We start from the raw sequence: 16,728 nt of genomic DNA, 5'->3' as shown, positions 1-16,728 counted from the left end.
CACTGGATCAACGAAAAAGCAAGAGAGTTCCAGAAAAACATCTATTTCTGCTTTATTGACTATGCCAAAGCCTTCGATTGTGTGGATCACAATAAACTGTGGAAAATTCTGAAAGAGATGGGAATACCAGACCACCTGACCTGCCTCTTGAGAAACCTGTATGCAGGTCAGGAAGCAGCAGTTAGAACTGGACATGAAAAAACAGGTTGGTTCCAAATAAGAAAAGGAGTATGTCAAGGCTGTATATTGTCACCCTGCTTATTTAACTTATTTGCAGAGTACATCATGGGACATGCTGGGCTGGAGGAAGCACAAGCTGGAATCAAGATTGCCTGGAGAAATATTAAAAACCTCAGATATGCAGATTACATCACCCTTATGGCAGAAACTGAAGAAGAACTAAAGAGCCTCTTGATAAAAGTGAAAGCGGAGAGTGAAAAAGTTGGCTTAAAGTTCAACATTCAGAAAACTAAGATCATGGCACCCAGTCCCATCACTTCATGTGAAATAGATGGGGAAACTGTGGAAACAGTGGCTGACTTTATTTTTCTGGGCTCCAAAATCACTGCAGATGGTGATTGCAGCCATGAAATTAAAAGATGCTTACTCCTTGAAAGGGAAGCTATGACCAACCTAGACAGCATATTAAAAAGCAGAGACATTACTTTGTCAACAAAGGTCCATATAGTCAAGGCTATGGTTTTTCCGGTGGTCTTATATGGATGTGAGAGTTGGGCTATAAAGAAAGCTAAGTGCCGAAGAATTGATGCTTTTGAACTGTGGTGTTGGAGAAGATTCATGAGAGTCCCTTGGACTGCAAGGAGATCCAACCAGTTCATCTAAAGGAGATCAGTCCTGGGTGTTCATTGGAAGGACTGATGTTGAAGCTGAAACTCAAATACTTTGACCACCTGATGTGAAGTGCTGACTCATTTGAAAAAACCCTGATGCTGGGAAAGATTGAGGGCAGGAGGGGAAGGAGATGACAGAGGACGAGATGGTTGGATGGCATGACTGACTCAATGGACATGGGTTTGGGTGGGCTCCGGGAGTTGGTGATGGACTGGGAGGCCTGGTGTGCTGCGTTTCATAGGGTCGCAAAGAGTTGGACACGACTGATTGACTGAACTGAACTAAGAGAAAGTATGTGATGAAGGAAAAGTGCCTGTCCCCTAGAATCTAGCCTTCTCCCAATCAAACTCTACAGTTATATATATATATATGTTTCATTTTCATTTTTTGAGATTGGTTATTTACTCATTTCTTTGACTGCACTACACAGTATGCAGGGTTTTAGTCCCCTAAGAATTGAACACTTTCTCCCTGCATTGAGAGTGTGGCATCCTAACCACTTTACCACCCCTTCCAGATTTTTTTTTTTTTTAATTTAGTTTGTATTTATGAAGTGCCATCAGGTACATTTAGGCTGACAAGATTTTTCTGTTGTAGGGTGTTTAACATATGGCTAATAACTATTTCTCCTTTTAATCCTCACTATTTCATTGAAATTAGAAATCTGCTTCTCACTACAATAACTTTAAAATCATATCCCTACCTCTTTACCATGTCTGACCTTATCAGCATGAGGACGAGTTTAATTTCAGATCTTAAAAATGCAACTACTGTAAATTACTCTGACATTCCTTATCCTTAATTCTTCATTGGCCTCATAGATCCTCTGTTAAATCATTTAAAAAAACTCAAATGTAATCTTATTTACAATTATTCACCTCCCATCATTATATAGTATAGACTCTATATTTTGATAGACTTTATATTTTTGCTTATATTTAACCGAAGTAGTCATTCATTGCCCTTCATGTGATTTTCCAATATAGAATAGCAGTGACTGTAAGGTCTTTAATACTCAAAGATCCTTGTCAATATAGTAATGTTTAAATAAAAACAGCAATATCATCTTTTAAAAGCATTGTAGCTCTTCAGAATGATTTAATAGAATATAATTCATATTCTGCAAAATGTAAAATAGGATTCATAATCAGTATGGGTATTAACACTCTCATTATTAACAATAAAATATTTTTTAGCATTCAATAATATTCAGTGAAAATCTGTTATATGTTGAGCACTATCACAGGTTTAGGAACACAAAAAGGCATCAGATATATCAGGTACCCATCAACTTATACTCAGATGCATAAATTCCTAAGTGTTTCTGACTTTTAAAAATTAAAACATTGTTTTAGTCCCATATTTTGAGAATAAATTGCTATATATTTGAAGAAAAGACATTCTATATCTATAACCATTTGGATTTGCCTCTCTATATAAATTCATGTTTCAAAATTGGCCCAGGCCCAAAGCATTGTTAACTTCCTTTCCTTTCTGGCTCACTGCACCTATTCAGACACAGGCTTCAAATTACTCCTTAAAGAAAACCAGCAGGTGATTGATAACTGGAAAAATAACCATGTCCATAGGAATAAATCAAACACATCATCATCCTGCATGTGTGGTAGGCCACAGTTATTTGAGCAACTACATGTAGCGATGGCATCCATAAATTTCATTGAGGCCCTAGAATTCAAATTGACATCAGCAAAATCAAAATTAATTGCCTATAAACTACGCTTTTGTCAACATAATTATATTTTAGTAACATGAAAAGTAACCATTTATTGCATTAAATAAAACCTATAAATTAAAAAGCTCTCTGATTCATTTTTCCCCTTCTAAAGGGTCATTATAAGAAGAAATAAAAGGTTTTACCCCAGGAGGCATGTTTAACTCTGTGCCTATGGGTAATTTATTGGAAATTCTGTGGTGTTTATGGAAAAAGATGATGAGTATGTGGTAATACAAAATCTCATAATGTACTGTTTCAGAATTCAAAGGCTCTGCTAGCATCAGAAACAGTATTTTACATTCAGTACAATTCACACTTAAAGTTAATAATGACCTTCAAAACTTGCTCTTATTTATTGCTGCTGAGTTAAGAACAGAACAGCAGAGTGCAAAATGATGACATCAGGGTCACAGCAGGTAACTTAGGCACATTTAAAGTAATACTCATTTGCTACTTAATGAAACATATAATTTATAATTTTTATATTGCAAAGTATTTAAATGATCTATATGTTAAACTGCTATCTTCATAAAATAATTTCTTGAAAAGATTCATCTATAAGAATTATTATGAAAAAGAACTCCATCTTAATTTTTATAGTTTATGCAATTTGCATTGCAAAGGTATGCATTTTCATTGGCAATTATAGAGGGTAATAATAAGAAATGGAAACTTTTTTGATCAATAAGGGAAATGTATAAAGTCATATTGTAAGATTATCATAATCTTATTTTAATAAATATGCTTGATTTCCAAGTTGAAAATGTGTTATAATAGCTTGGGTGGAAAGATAGTTAATTAATCTAGTTAAGACATAAATGCCTAAGGAGATGAAACCCAAATTTTATATGCACTGTTACTTTAAATAGTTGTAAAATTGTAAGTATTATTGAGAAAAAGCTGTTTTCCCATTTTCTATTTTGTAATATCAAACTGCATCCTAGCAGTCGACTACAGAATAGCAAATGCTTTCCAATAGGTTCTATTAAAAAGGTTTCCAACAGATTTAATTATCCTGCAGATGTAGGTGTACAATAGTGATACCAATTGGAATGCATGTAGTTTAAAGTTATTTTATGGTAGAAAATTCTCAGTAGGCAGAGAGGACTATATCTGAATCTAAGCAACTTACAGAATCCTAAAATAATAGAAGCTAACAAATGTCATTCTCAAGCATGAATTTCTGTGGTGTGTGTCAAATCCAAAGAAATATAAGATCAAACCATAATCCTTAAGTTTTTTTTTTTCTCTTTGAAAAAAGAATACAAATAGTTTTAATTAAAAATAAAAATTTATAGTGGGGCATCCCTTCTATTTCACCGACTGGATGCTCCTTAAGGATAGGAAACCATCAGTTATAGATTTACAGGGCTGAAAATCTCTCTGAAATATCACTTTTTTTTTTTTGCCTTATTTTTCTCATTAGGTAGTAGTCAATCCTACCACCAAGTCCGGGCTTCCAAAAATACTCTGATCTTTTTAATCTGCCAGAGATACGTTTGAAAAGTTCTTTTCCCCCTGTATCAGTAGATGCAAGACTGGAAATTTTCAAAGGTATCTTTATTCTCTGTATGTGTGTGTGCACACACCATGAGAATGAGCATAATAATCATCTATTAGGAAACCAAGGCATTTAATGCCTAACAGAAGCTATCTGAAAAATAGCACCTTATTATTTACTTCCATCATCAGCGATCTAATTTCCACATCAGCTCCATTCTTTGCTAGTATGAAGTTTTATTTCTTTTGCCTATCCAAATTGCACCCCCATTTTGCAGTAGATGTAACATTCCTTTAATTCACCCATTCTCTTTATTTGCATCCATTTTAGAAAGATATTATCCAGAATCTCATTGATATAAAAATTTTAAATGCTTTATACAGCAGTAATAAACCAATTATAGAAATTACCATAAAAACAAATTGAAATGCTATTTTCTGTATTTATATAATGAAGAATCATTCTTCCATTAACTACATTAAAAAATCACACACAGTAGTGAAGGTAAGGTTGAATTTACTAAGGTTGAGAGCCCCTCAATTTCGCCTGTGTTCTAATTTATGTTGACTATTAGATGAGGAGAAGAAGTATATATATAAGTTAAATTACTTTTTTCAATTCAAAAACTTTAATTCCACAAAAGGAATAAAACAAGGGGAAATCATTTTTACATATATTAAATATTTTATATTAAACTTGTATATTTGGTATATCTTTAGGACAAGTACTGGAGCATCTTCAGACACTCTAAATGTAGAAACCATTAATAAATTTAATAAATTTGTTCAGGATATTATGGCATTTATTTAAATCTTTCCATGGGTACTATCTTGAGAATCTTTTTCAGACAGTACCCATGGAAAGATATAAACGGCCATAATATTCTGAAAAGATTTATTAAATTTAATAGTGATACAAAGGAAAAAAAAATTTTCTCTTTGTTATTAAGGTCTGTAATTATATTTTACTCTATCTTTCATTTATGAGGTACAAACACCAGCTCAATCCTCTATGTTCCCTTGGTAATACTGAAGAAAAATAAAAAAGAAAAGAAATAATAAAATTACCCACATCATCTCATCATTCTCAGAAGGGCTGCATCTAAAACACACCATGTAAAATTATTATCTGAAATTGTGTGTTAAGAAGTGCTTTAAATGATTTTTTATATTAATGCTTTTATATAAGAGATATAATAAATTGGAGAAGGAAATGGCAACCCAGTATTCTTGCCTGGATAATCCCATGGACAGAGGAGCCTGGTAGGCTACAGTCCACGGGGTCGTAAAGAGTCGGACATAACTGAATGATTTCACTTTCTTTCTTTCTTTTATAATAAATTAGAAGTAAGGAGACCTAAAAATTAAGTAAAATACACCAAATGCTACTAAGTATTTAAAAACTCCAATCATGGATCAAGGGCCATATCCATTCAACAAATGAAAAACTTCAGTTTTAGTATTGTCAACTCAGTGTAATTAAAACTAACAACATTTTAAGAAAGAAGACTGTAAGCCTTATCTTACATCACTCACATAATTTTTTTAAACTGAAGTTGAAGACTGAGGCATTTGTTTTTATACCAGTGTAGAATAACTACTGTGAATGGCTAGGTGAAAATTAACCTTGTGCTTCTGCAATTAGAGTAATGGAGAATAAATCCCTAAAAATAAAAATAAAAGGATTCATTTACTTATATTATATAGTACCTCTTTAGACTGAGATCATGAGAGCATAGTAGACTCACTCTGTAAATTTAAAGTAATTATGTTACAGTTTTTAGTTTAATAGATTCATGAGTTTGATATTCTTAAACTCAATAATTTCATAAACATATTTTTTAAATTATTTTATAATAATCTGTATCATCAATGAATATATCAGCATTAGTACTTTACAGGAAAGAACTGCACAATAATGAGTCTCCAAAAACTTATTTATTTATATTTTTTAAAAGGGTAGATTCTAAATTTGGGGGAGAGAAGTAATTTTGAACCAAGCTAATATGTAGATTTATATGTACAAAATGAACCAAATGTTTTCCTAGAGTCAGTACATGATCAAACAAATCCCATATGCCTTTTATATTCATCACTGAAAATCTGTATAATGCAAATTTTTATTTTGAATCACACTTCTTAAGTTCTACAAAGATTCTGAATCATTTAATGTAGCTGATTATATACATCTAACAAATTTTGTAAAATCTTAGCTTCTTAAAGTCCCTTGCCTTTTATAAGCCACTTCTACCTATATTTATTTTTAATTCATGAAAAATCATTTGAACAGATATTCATATTCCTATTGTACACATGTAAAATCCAAACTCAAATGGACTAGACTATTTGCCTTAAGTCCTAGATTCAAGGTACATACCTAAGATCATAGATGCAGGACTTAAATCCTTTGACTTCAAATTTCTATTTCCCCTGTGTTTGACTGCACAAATTATAATATATCTGCTAGCAGACATTTTAGGGGAAAAAAATCTATTTCGAGAGTCAAATTTTTTTAATGTTTTTAACTCAACGAAAATTCAATTAATCACAATATTTCTTTCACTCAATATTCTGCTTAATAAAAAACCTGCTGTGTTTAAATGACCCACTTTATTCCTGATACCTAGAACAGAAAATTGAACATTTCTGAGGTGTTTTCACAATAAATATTTTGCAAGAGTAATTGCAGTTCAGAGTTCTTGAATCACTAATATGTGATCTGTTTTTACCAAGGAAAATATTAACTATTAGCTTTAAGAGAAAAAAAAATAGTATAAATACGCTTAAATGCAGATATCAGCAGGGGAAAAAAAAAAAAATCCAAGCCCCATCTAGACAGGTACAGACTTTCATTTAAAATGCTTTTTTTTTTTTTTTAATATCATAAAAATAAAATTTTCTTGCTCTTTTTCTCTGAATCCTTAGATCACTATTTGTCATTTTAAGTCAAAGCACTGAAGTATATATTATGCCACATGACCTGCAACTTGAAGAAAGTCTTGTACAGATGGATAGGTGTGTTTGATGATTGTGATACTTTGCTCATTTTCAAAGCAAACATGTAAAACCCTTGCCTTAGATCGAAGTATGGGATATAGACCAAATATGCTTGCAGTTTCATGAGAAATGAGATAGAAACCTGCGTTTTTCTAAATGGAATGTACATTGGAATTGTACGGATTTGAAAATGTTTTTAAGTAATGTCAACATGGAAAAAAATATAATAAAGATGTCAAAGGGGGTGCTTACTTAATTTGAATTTGTTTCCATAGAGTTATAGTTTCTGCTTTATGGGAAATTAATTAGCTTCATTTTTTTTTTCCTAATAGTTCAGTTCAGTCACTCAGTTGTGTCTGACTCTTTGCAACCCCATGTACTGCAGCATGCCGGGACTCCTTGTCCATCACCAACTCATGGAGTTTACTCAAACTCATGTCCATTGAGTCAGTGATAGCATCCAAACATCTCATCCTCTGTTGTCCCCTTCTCCTCCCGCCTTCAGTATTTCCCAGCATCAGGGTCTTTTCAAATGAGTCAGTTCTTCACATCAGGTGGCCAAAGTATTGGAGTTTCAGCTTCAGCATCAGTCCTTCCAACACCCAGGACTGATCTCCTTTAGGATGGACTGGTTGAATCTCCTTGCAGTCCAAGGGACTCTCAAGAGTCTTCTCCCACACCACAGCTTTCTAATAAAATCACAGCTTTTAAGGCAACCCAGAAATACAGTACAACATGACAGCATATGTAACATAAATAACTTTTGAAGTTTCAAAAGTTATTTCAAAAAAGTTTAGATACTTAAACTGTGTGAATAGCTTCTTATGTCTTCTCCTTTGCTTCATCTTTTCTTAGCAATATACCAATTGTGGTTGCATCCACTCTTGCAGTGACTCAAAGGTTTAATCTGGATAGCTTCATTGTTTTCTATAAAAGAAATCAACATTTAAATAATTCATTACATTCTAATTTTATGGGTTTTTAAAATTTTGTATATATTTATTTATTTATGACTGTGCTGGGTCTTCATTGCTTTGTGTGGACTTTCTCTGTTTTCAGAAAGCAGGGGCTATTCTTTTCTATTGTGCAGAGGCTTCTAATTTCAGTGGCGTTTCTTATTACGAAAGGGCTTTAGGGCATGAAGCTTTTAGTAACTGTGGCATTCAGGCTCAGGAGTTCTGGCTTGTGGGCCCTAGAGCATGCTGGCTTCAGTAGCTATGGCTTATGGACTCTAGAATGTGGGCTCAATAATCATGGCACAAGGGCTTAGTTGCTTTGAGACATGTGGAATCTTTCAGAACCATGAATTGAATCTGTGTCCTCTACCTACGTTGGCAGGAGGATCTTAATCCACTGCACCACCAGGGAAGTCCCCATTCTAATTTTAGGAACTATTATTTAAAAAAAAAAAATTCATATTGCCTCATATTTTAAGGAACAACAGTTGTTCCTACATATTCATTTCTAAACAAAAATATTAAAATAAAAATTGCAAGTAAATTATTTAATTTATTAAGACACTTTATACTTGAACTACACTTTTCAGGTTTTTTTTCTCCCCCTCCCCTTTACATACATGTAAGCAAGACTTTTCACTTTGTAAATTGGTTGTTTCCAGGTAGAGACATTCCATTCAGAATAAAATTATGTGCTTATTATATCTAACTTAGCAAAGATAATGCTCATCATTGAAACATTAGATCTTAATTAATAACTTCTATCAGTAAAGGTTTATATCTGAAAATTTAAAAAGAAATAATACCAAAGATTCTTGAAAAATTGTTAGTCACTCAGTTGTGTATGACTCTTTGCAATCCCATGGACTGTAGCCCACCAGGCACCTCTATCCTAGGAATTCTCCAGATAAGAATACAGGAGTGGGTAGTCACGCCCTTCTCCAGGGGATCTTTCTGACCCAGGGATTGAACCTGGGTCTCCTGCATTGTAGGCAGATTCTTTACCCTCTAAGCCACAAGGGAAGCCCCAAAGGCTCTTAGATTTTTTTTTGTCAAACTGCAAAGGCATTATCAAAATGCAAGACACATTTTATAGGAAAGGACAGGAAAGTAAAAATGCGAGCATATGAGTTTTTGTTTATTCTGGTACTAGACTAATATTATTTCAATAGCTGTATAAATTAAGAGATATTAACCAGTCAAGGAGGACCTAGAGGGAAGATTGGTTAGAAGGAAGGTGATTAGTTATGGCTCTAGGTGTCCCAGGCAAAACAGTTATATCCAGTAAAAAATCAAAACCAACTGTTTAATGATGGTTTTGCCTTTTAATTGAATATGCTAAGAGGCATTTTTGCAAGCATTGTTAATAACAGTCATAAATGAAATCCTTTAGTTTTATTTCAATATATATTGGCTTGCTGCTGTTGCTGCAAAGTCGCTTCAGTCGTGTCTGACTCTGTGCGACCCCATAGACGGCAGCCCACCAGGCTCCCCGGTCCCTGGGATTCTCCAGGCAAGAACACTGGAGTGGGTTGCCATTTCCTTCTCCAATGCGTGAAAGTGAAGTCGCTCAGTCGTGTCTGACTCTTCGCGACCCCATGGACTGCAGCCTACCAGGTTTCTCCATCCATGGGATTTTCCAGGCAAGAGTATTGGAGTGGGGTGCCATTGCCTTCTCTGATATATTGGCCTAGTGGTTAAAAAAAAGAAAGAAAGAAAAGAAAACAATTCACCTGCAATGCAGGAGACACAAGTTCAATCCCGGGTTTGGGAAGATGCCCTCGAGGAGGAACTGGCAACCAGTTCCAGTAATGTCGCCTGAAAATCCCAATAGCAGAGAAACCTAGTGGGCTTAAGTCCATGGGGTTGCAAAAAGTCTGATATGATTGAGCAACTAAACAAGAACGATATATATTAGCTTCCAATAAAAACAGCATAGAAAAATGTATCTCAAGAAACAGATTTTAACATTTTTCCAAGTTATTTTTTTCTTGTTACCAACTGAAATTTAAAGGTCTCCTTCACTGTATGTATAATTCTCTGTTATTCCCCAGTGTGTTCAGGTTTATCCTCTTGTTCTGGCACAACTATGAATCCTTATGAAAGTGTCAAGTTTAAATAATATGAATATTCTATAAGGTATATATCAATGTTTATTGAATTTCATGTTTTTATCAGGCACTACATATTTTTCAGCTGTGTAATGTACTAGAGTCATCTGTGAAGGAACAATATCTCTTATTAAAAAATATAACTTTGCCACTCAAACAAGCACAGGTGTTCAGTTGCCAATTAAAGTGAAGTAAACTGTCAAATGGAAAGTGTTAATTATACTTTCTTCATCTTGACTTTGTCTTTTCTTTGTACTAGAGTCCCAACTACATAAATTTGGGCATACTGCTCTAACCGATTCAGCTCCAGAGTTCTCTGAGAAATCTGTGTTGCTCACCTGTCTTCAGGAATATGGTCATTGCTTTGTCTGTCTACTGGTTTGCGAGTGTGAGAAAATAAACGTTTAGATTTCTTGTCAGCCCTAAGATTTTCACTTCTGGCAGGAATAAAAGAAAATGTCACTTGAGCATATCCCTGTGTGGGATATGATGGATTACAAAAGTTCCATTTTTATGGAAACTGCCATTTAAATACTTATGACACCTTATTTGATGGAGAAACAAATCCTCACATATAACAATGCAAGACTGCAGTGTTTATTGCCTAGAAATGCCATGAGTTGGAGGTTTTAGTGTTTTTTGGAATAACAGTATTTGTTAAAATATGTTGCAACATCAATTTTTCTGTTTTTTATAAACTTGGCAGACATGGAGAAATTAGAAATATTCTAATTTAAAGAAATAAAGTTTACTCAATTATGTAATATTCCTTCTTATAACAATTTAAAAAGAAAACAAATTAGCTGGACTTACTTTTAAATTAAAGTTAACTTCCAATTCCTTAACGTTAAATTGCAGGACAAAGTCTGAAATTTCACACTCTTAAAGTATCATGGTCAAATATATTTGTTCTATAATATGATTCTCATTCATTTGTTGTTTGCCATTTATTATTCTACTTAAATTTATACAAAAATAATTAGTCTCCATCTTAGTAACAAATTCCAATTTAGTAACAAGCATCTAGGACATGTTTACAAATTCATAAAATGTAGAATCTTATATTTTACATTTTTGTATCTATTTCAAAAAGATACTTTTTAGTACACAGTGTTCACTCCAGAATTGCTTGTATGCAGCACTGTCTCAAGCATGATGTTGATCTCTGAGTGACCTTGAGGTTTATATCCTTAAAAGGTGAGAAACTAAAAACAAGCATTAGACATGGCTGTACTACATAGACAAGAAATTGAGGTGATGCATTAAGCCATCATTCCCATTGAGGGCTGTATTGACATACTGAATTATTTTAATCTTAATTAAAAATAATTGTGCTGCATGTGTGCTTTCTTAGCCTTTAATTAACATAAGCTCTTCAAAATCAAAGTGGCAGCATAATAATGCATTCATCATTTATAGTATAAATGGTGGCCCAAAGGAAAAATGCATTGCTATAATTCCTGTGTAGGTTGTTACTGATGAGAAAGCCAATCAACTAGAGGATGAACAGGAAGAAAGTAAACATTAGACATGGTTTACATTTTTAAAAGTATTATATGGAAACTTATGTTACCATATGTGAAGTAGATAGCCAATGAAAATCTGCTGTATGGCTCAGGGAACTAAAGAGAGGCTTTGTAACAACCTAGAGGGGTGGGATGGAGAGGAAGATGGATGGGAGTTTCAAAAAGGAGGGCACATATGTTATCCTGTGGCTGATTCATGTTAATGTATGGCAGAAAATAAAAAAAAAAAATTCTGTAAAGCAACTAGCCTTCAATTAAAAAATAAATAAATTTTTAAAAAAGAAATAAAAGTATTATATTTTCTTGCTTCACCATTATGCATGCCAATTAGTAGTTGATAGAGTCTTTTTTTTCTAACCTGCATGCATGTGTGTGTGTGTGTATGTGCAATTTGGTTGTGCACTGTATGAAGTGGTACATATCCCAATCAGGTAAATCTGGATGTGACAGTGAGTTTAAACACAAGATTTGATTACACTTCCAACTAAATAGCCTAGAAGTAGTAAAAAAGAAATGGGTGATTGCGTTGGTAGAGCAGTCGATGACCGGTTCTTCCAAGTTACAATTAATGCTAATTTTCTGTTCCTCCATGAATATCTTTATTCAGCTCATGCTTGATGAGCTGCACTTTTGTAAGGGCTCAGTGGGGCAGATAATTTAAAATAACAGACAACCCCCTAAATCATTTATATACGACCTTGAAAAGATTTATACGGTTTGGACAGGGTATAGATCCACATTCTTTATTATTTCTACATTTAGCTTAAAATGCAGTGTGAAGTGTCCCAAAGGAATTCAAATTAGAAAGGAAAAGTTTTAGAATTATCAATCCAGATTATGCACATGTGGATTGGTCTCAGGTCTTTCTGCTTTTTTCTCTAGCTAAGAGTATATTCCCTGCTTGATCTTTATTATTCTGCTGATTTATCCTAGCCTGAGACCACATAAATGGTCTCAGGTCAGGAGCTCTTCAGTCTCTTTAAAAAGCATGGCAAAAGTATTCTGAGTATCCCATTTAAGGTATTTTATGCAAAGTGTGATATACGTTATTTTCTTAAAAGCTTTAGAACTTCTTTTTTGTTTTCTGAAACATAGCACTCTTAGGAAACGTCTCAAACCAAGTAGTGCACTTTTACTCATCAGTATAGGAATATTTAGAGCTACCTTTTTCTTTTTCTGCTTTATTTTAAATAAAGTTTTGGATAATAACCATTAACTTAAGAAATTTATTTTTTCATTCATTCAGTTCAGTTCAGTCGCTTAGTTGTGTCCAACTCTGTGTGACCCCATGAACCATAGCACGCCAGGCCTCCCTGTCCATCACCAACTGAGGGAGTCTACCCAAGCCCATGTCCACTGAGTCGGCGATGCCATCCAACCATCTCATTCTTTGTCATTCCCTTCTCCTGCCCTCAATCTTTCCTAGCATCAGGGTATTTTCAAATGAGTCAACTCTTCGCATCAGGTGATCAGAGTATTGGAGTTTCAGCTTCAACATCTGTCCTTCCAATGAACACCCAGGATTGATCTCCTTTAGGATGGACTGGTTGGATCTCCTTGCAGTCCAAGGGACTCTCAAGAGTCTTCTCCAACACCACAGTTCAAAAGCATCAGTTTTTCGGAATTCTTCAGCGCTCAGCTTTCTTTATGGTCCAACTCTCACATCCATACATGACTACTGGAAAAACTATAGCCTTGACTAGATGGAGATTTGATGACAAAGTAATGTCTCTGCTTTTTAATATACTGTCTAGGTTGGTCATAACTTTCCTTCCAAGGAGTAAGCGTCTTTTAATTTCATGGCTGCAGTCACCATCTGCAGTGATTTTGGAGCCCAGAAAACTAAAGTCAGCCCCTGTTTCCACTGTTTCCCAATATATTTCACATGAAGTGATGGGACCGGTTGCCATGATCTTAGTTTTCTGAATGTTGACCTTTAAGTCAACTTTTTCAGTCTCCTCTTTCACTTTCATCAAAAGGCTCTTTAGTTCTTCTTCACTTTCTGCCATAAGAGTGGTGGCATCTGCATATCTGAGGTTTTTAATATTTCTCCAGGCAATCTTGATTCCAGCTTGTGCTTCATCAAACCCAGAGTTTCTCATGATGTACTCTAAGTTAAATAAGCAGGGTGACAATATACAGCCTTGACATGCTCCTTTTCCTATTTGGAACCAGTCTCTTGTTCCATGTCTAGTTCTAACTGTTGCTTCCTGACCTGCATACACATTTCTCAAGAGGCAGGTCAGGTGGTCTGGTATTCCCTTCTCTTTCAGAATTTTCCAAAATTTATTGTGATCCACACAGTCAAAAGCTTTGGTATAATCAATAAAGCAGAAATAGATGTTTTTCTGGAACTCTCTTCCTTTTCCAATGATCCAGCAGATGTTGGCAATTTGATCTCTGGTTCCTCTGCCTTTTCTGAAACCAGCTTGAACATCTGGAAGTTCACAGTTCATGTATTGCTGAAGCCTGGCTTGGAGAATTTTGAGCATAGTGAGTTGCCATTTCCTTCTCTATTTTATTTCTAGATTTAATTTTAAATATGTGTTTGTTTTAACATAGGTGCTTCCCAGGTGGCTCAGACAGTAAAGAATCTGCCCACTGTGCAGGAGAGCCAGGTTCGATCCCTGGGTTAGGAAGATCCCCTTGAGAAGGGCATGGCAACCTACTCCAGTATTCTTTGCTGGAGAATTCTATTGACAGAGGAGCCTGGCAGGCAACAATCCTTGGGGTCACGAAGAGTCTGTCAGAACTGAGTGACTAATATGCAGATTTTAACATACCATATTCCCCTCTCTAGGGAGGTAGAAATATTGATGCTATTTATCTTTTATATAATTTATAGACAGATTTTGAGGATTTTCTATCTATATTTGCGGAAAACTAAATTTTATTATGTAATGCAGTCCCTTATTCATTAGTCATAAAATCTGTTTAAATTATTCTCTTAGACTCTCAATTTGCCAGTCAACAAAGTTACTTCCACCAATAATTGTATATTTGTTGAACTAGTCTTCCTCAATATTTTTATAAAGCAATCAGTAAGATAATTATTATTATGAAATTTGCAAATTGTTATCTACTTCCCTTCTCAATAATAATTATTTTTTATGAAATGTGTTTGCATGTTGCAAATCATAATGGAAATTCATTTTAGTAAAGAATAGAATAATTTTGGATTGTATATATTTGGAAATGATATTTTTGTTGAAAACTACTGTAGGCTAAGATAAAAAAATTGTAGAAAATTGGAATATACTTAGAAGTCTTCTCTCTCATCAGAAGAATGCTTTCTGTACTATCTAAAACATGGGTCATTTCACTTTTCTCCTTTTCATCTATTGATAAATACTCACATATGCCAAAAGCTAAATTATTATTGTGCATGTTGGACTTAAAATTTTTCACTAAATTTGAAGGAAAATCTACTTTTCAGTAGCTTCTAACATTTGTTCCTGGTGTGTACCCTTAGGACCACAGTGGAGTATGTCTCCTGATTCTGCCTTAGAAAAGTACTTCAGATACTTGAAGGGTGCTTTTATCTCATTCTAATTTTTCTACTTTTTAAGGTGAAAACCACTAGACTCACCAGAGGCTTTCAGCTTTTGTTCATACCTTTAAGTATAAAGATTTAGTGTTTCAGCGAAGCTAGTGACTTAAGACATTCAGCAGCCACCTGTCACTTCTATCCACAATTGAATCCTACAGTCCCCGTAATCTCTGCATAATCATAAATTCTCTTTTATATCGTGTCTGGTTGGACTGGCTTTCTTACCACTCTCCCCCCACCCTTATTCTGAAATTTTCCAAGATAATCTGATGGCCGTAGCTTTCTTACTGAAGACTAGTTAAAATAAGAAAACAGAGATACCCTTCAAATGTATATTGATGTAATAATTCACTTTTTTTTCCTAAAGTGCTTTAATTGCTGTAGAATTGCTTTGTTTTATGACCTTCAAATCATGTTCCTTCATATCATTCCCAAAGATAACAAAAGAGAATTGATACCATTATTTATGAAAATATAATACATACAAATAAAAGGTGAAACAATTAGTTTGTCATAGGAAATGACAATCCATTCTTGTATTCTTGCCTAGAAAATTCCATGGACAGAGGAGCCTGGTGGGCTACTGTCCATGGGGTCGCAAAGAGTTGGATACAACTGAGCAAGCCTGCGTGCATATATTATTCCATGAATAATCTTATACCAGGTAATCATGGATTAGTTTTACAGTATCTAAAATCCACTATTTTTCCTTTCAAAAATAGTAAAAAATGTCACCTGAAATACCTCTCACTGTAACTGTTACTTCTTAGTTTCTGAAAGACTAAAATAACTTTTGCAATATCCTATGATTCATTTTATCTGAACTTAGAAAACTGAAATGTATTTAAATTATCTGAGGGTGGTGGTGGTTTTGTCGCTAAGTTGTATCTGACTCTTGTGAGTCCATGGACGTAGCCTGCCAGGTTCCTCGGTCCATGGAATTGTCCAGGGAAGAATACTGGAGTGGATGGTGATTTCCTTCTCCAGGGGATCTTCCTGACCCAGGAATTGAACCCAGATCTCCTTCATTGCAGGCAGATTCTTTACCAACTGAGCAATGACGCGCTTCCCCGCAGCTCTGGAGCCAGTCTTATCCATTTGCCTGTATTATGTATTTCTCCTATTATTCCTACTTTAAAATTATCTTTTTGAGAAAATCAAAGCAAAAGGCAATTAAGCAACTATATTTTTCTTTTCGTCTGTTAATCCTGCACCCTTTTCCAAAAACTGTGGACCCCTAACTCTTTAATTTGTTTATTAAGAATTGAATATTTTATTTATAAATTCACATCATTCAAAGATAAATATGATATAAGGACACACATAATATTCATTAATCTTTAGTACATTTTCTTCTAAAATTATAATTTATTGTAGTTTAAGCATTTTTCTTAAGTATTATAGAATAATACTTTTTATTGTCATTAGAACTAGTTCATTTTTTAGAGTTTCTATGCTAATAGATTATGTTATTATTAGTATTAATTTTATTATTTTGTAC

This window comes from Muntiacus reevesi, chromosome 21 (genome assembly GCF_963930625.1).
Source record: "Muntiacus reevesi chromosome 21, mMunRee1.1, whole genome shotgun sequence".
In the NCBI taxonomy this organism is placed as follows: domain Eukaryota; kingdom Metazoa; phylum Chordata; class Mammalia; order Artiodactyla; family Cervidae; genus Muntiacus; species Muntiacus reevesi.
Note: the sequence above shows the minus strand (reverse complement) of the source record.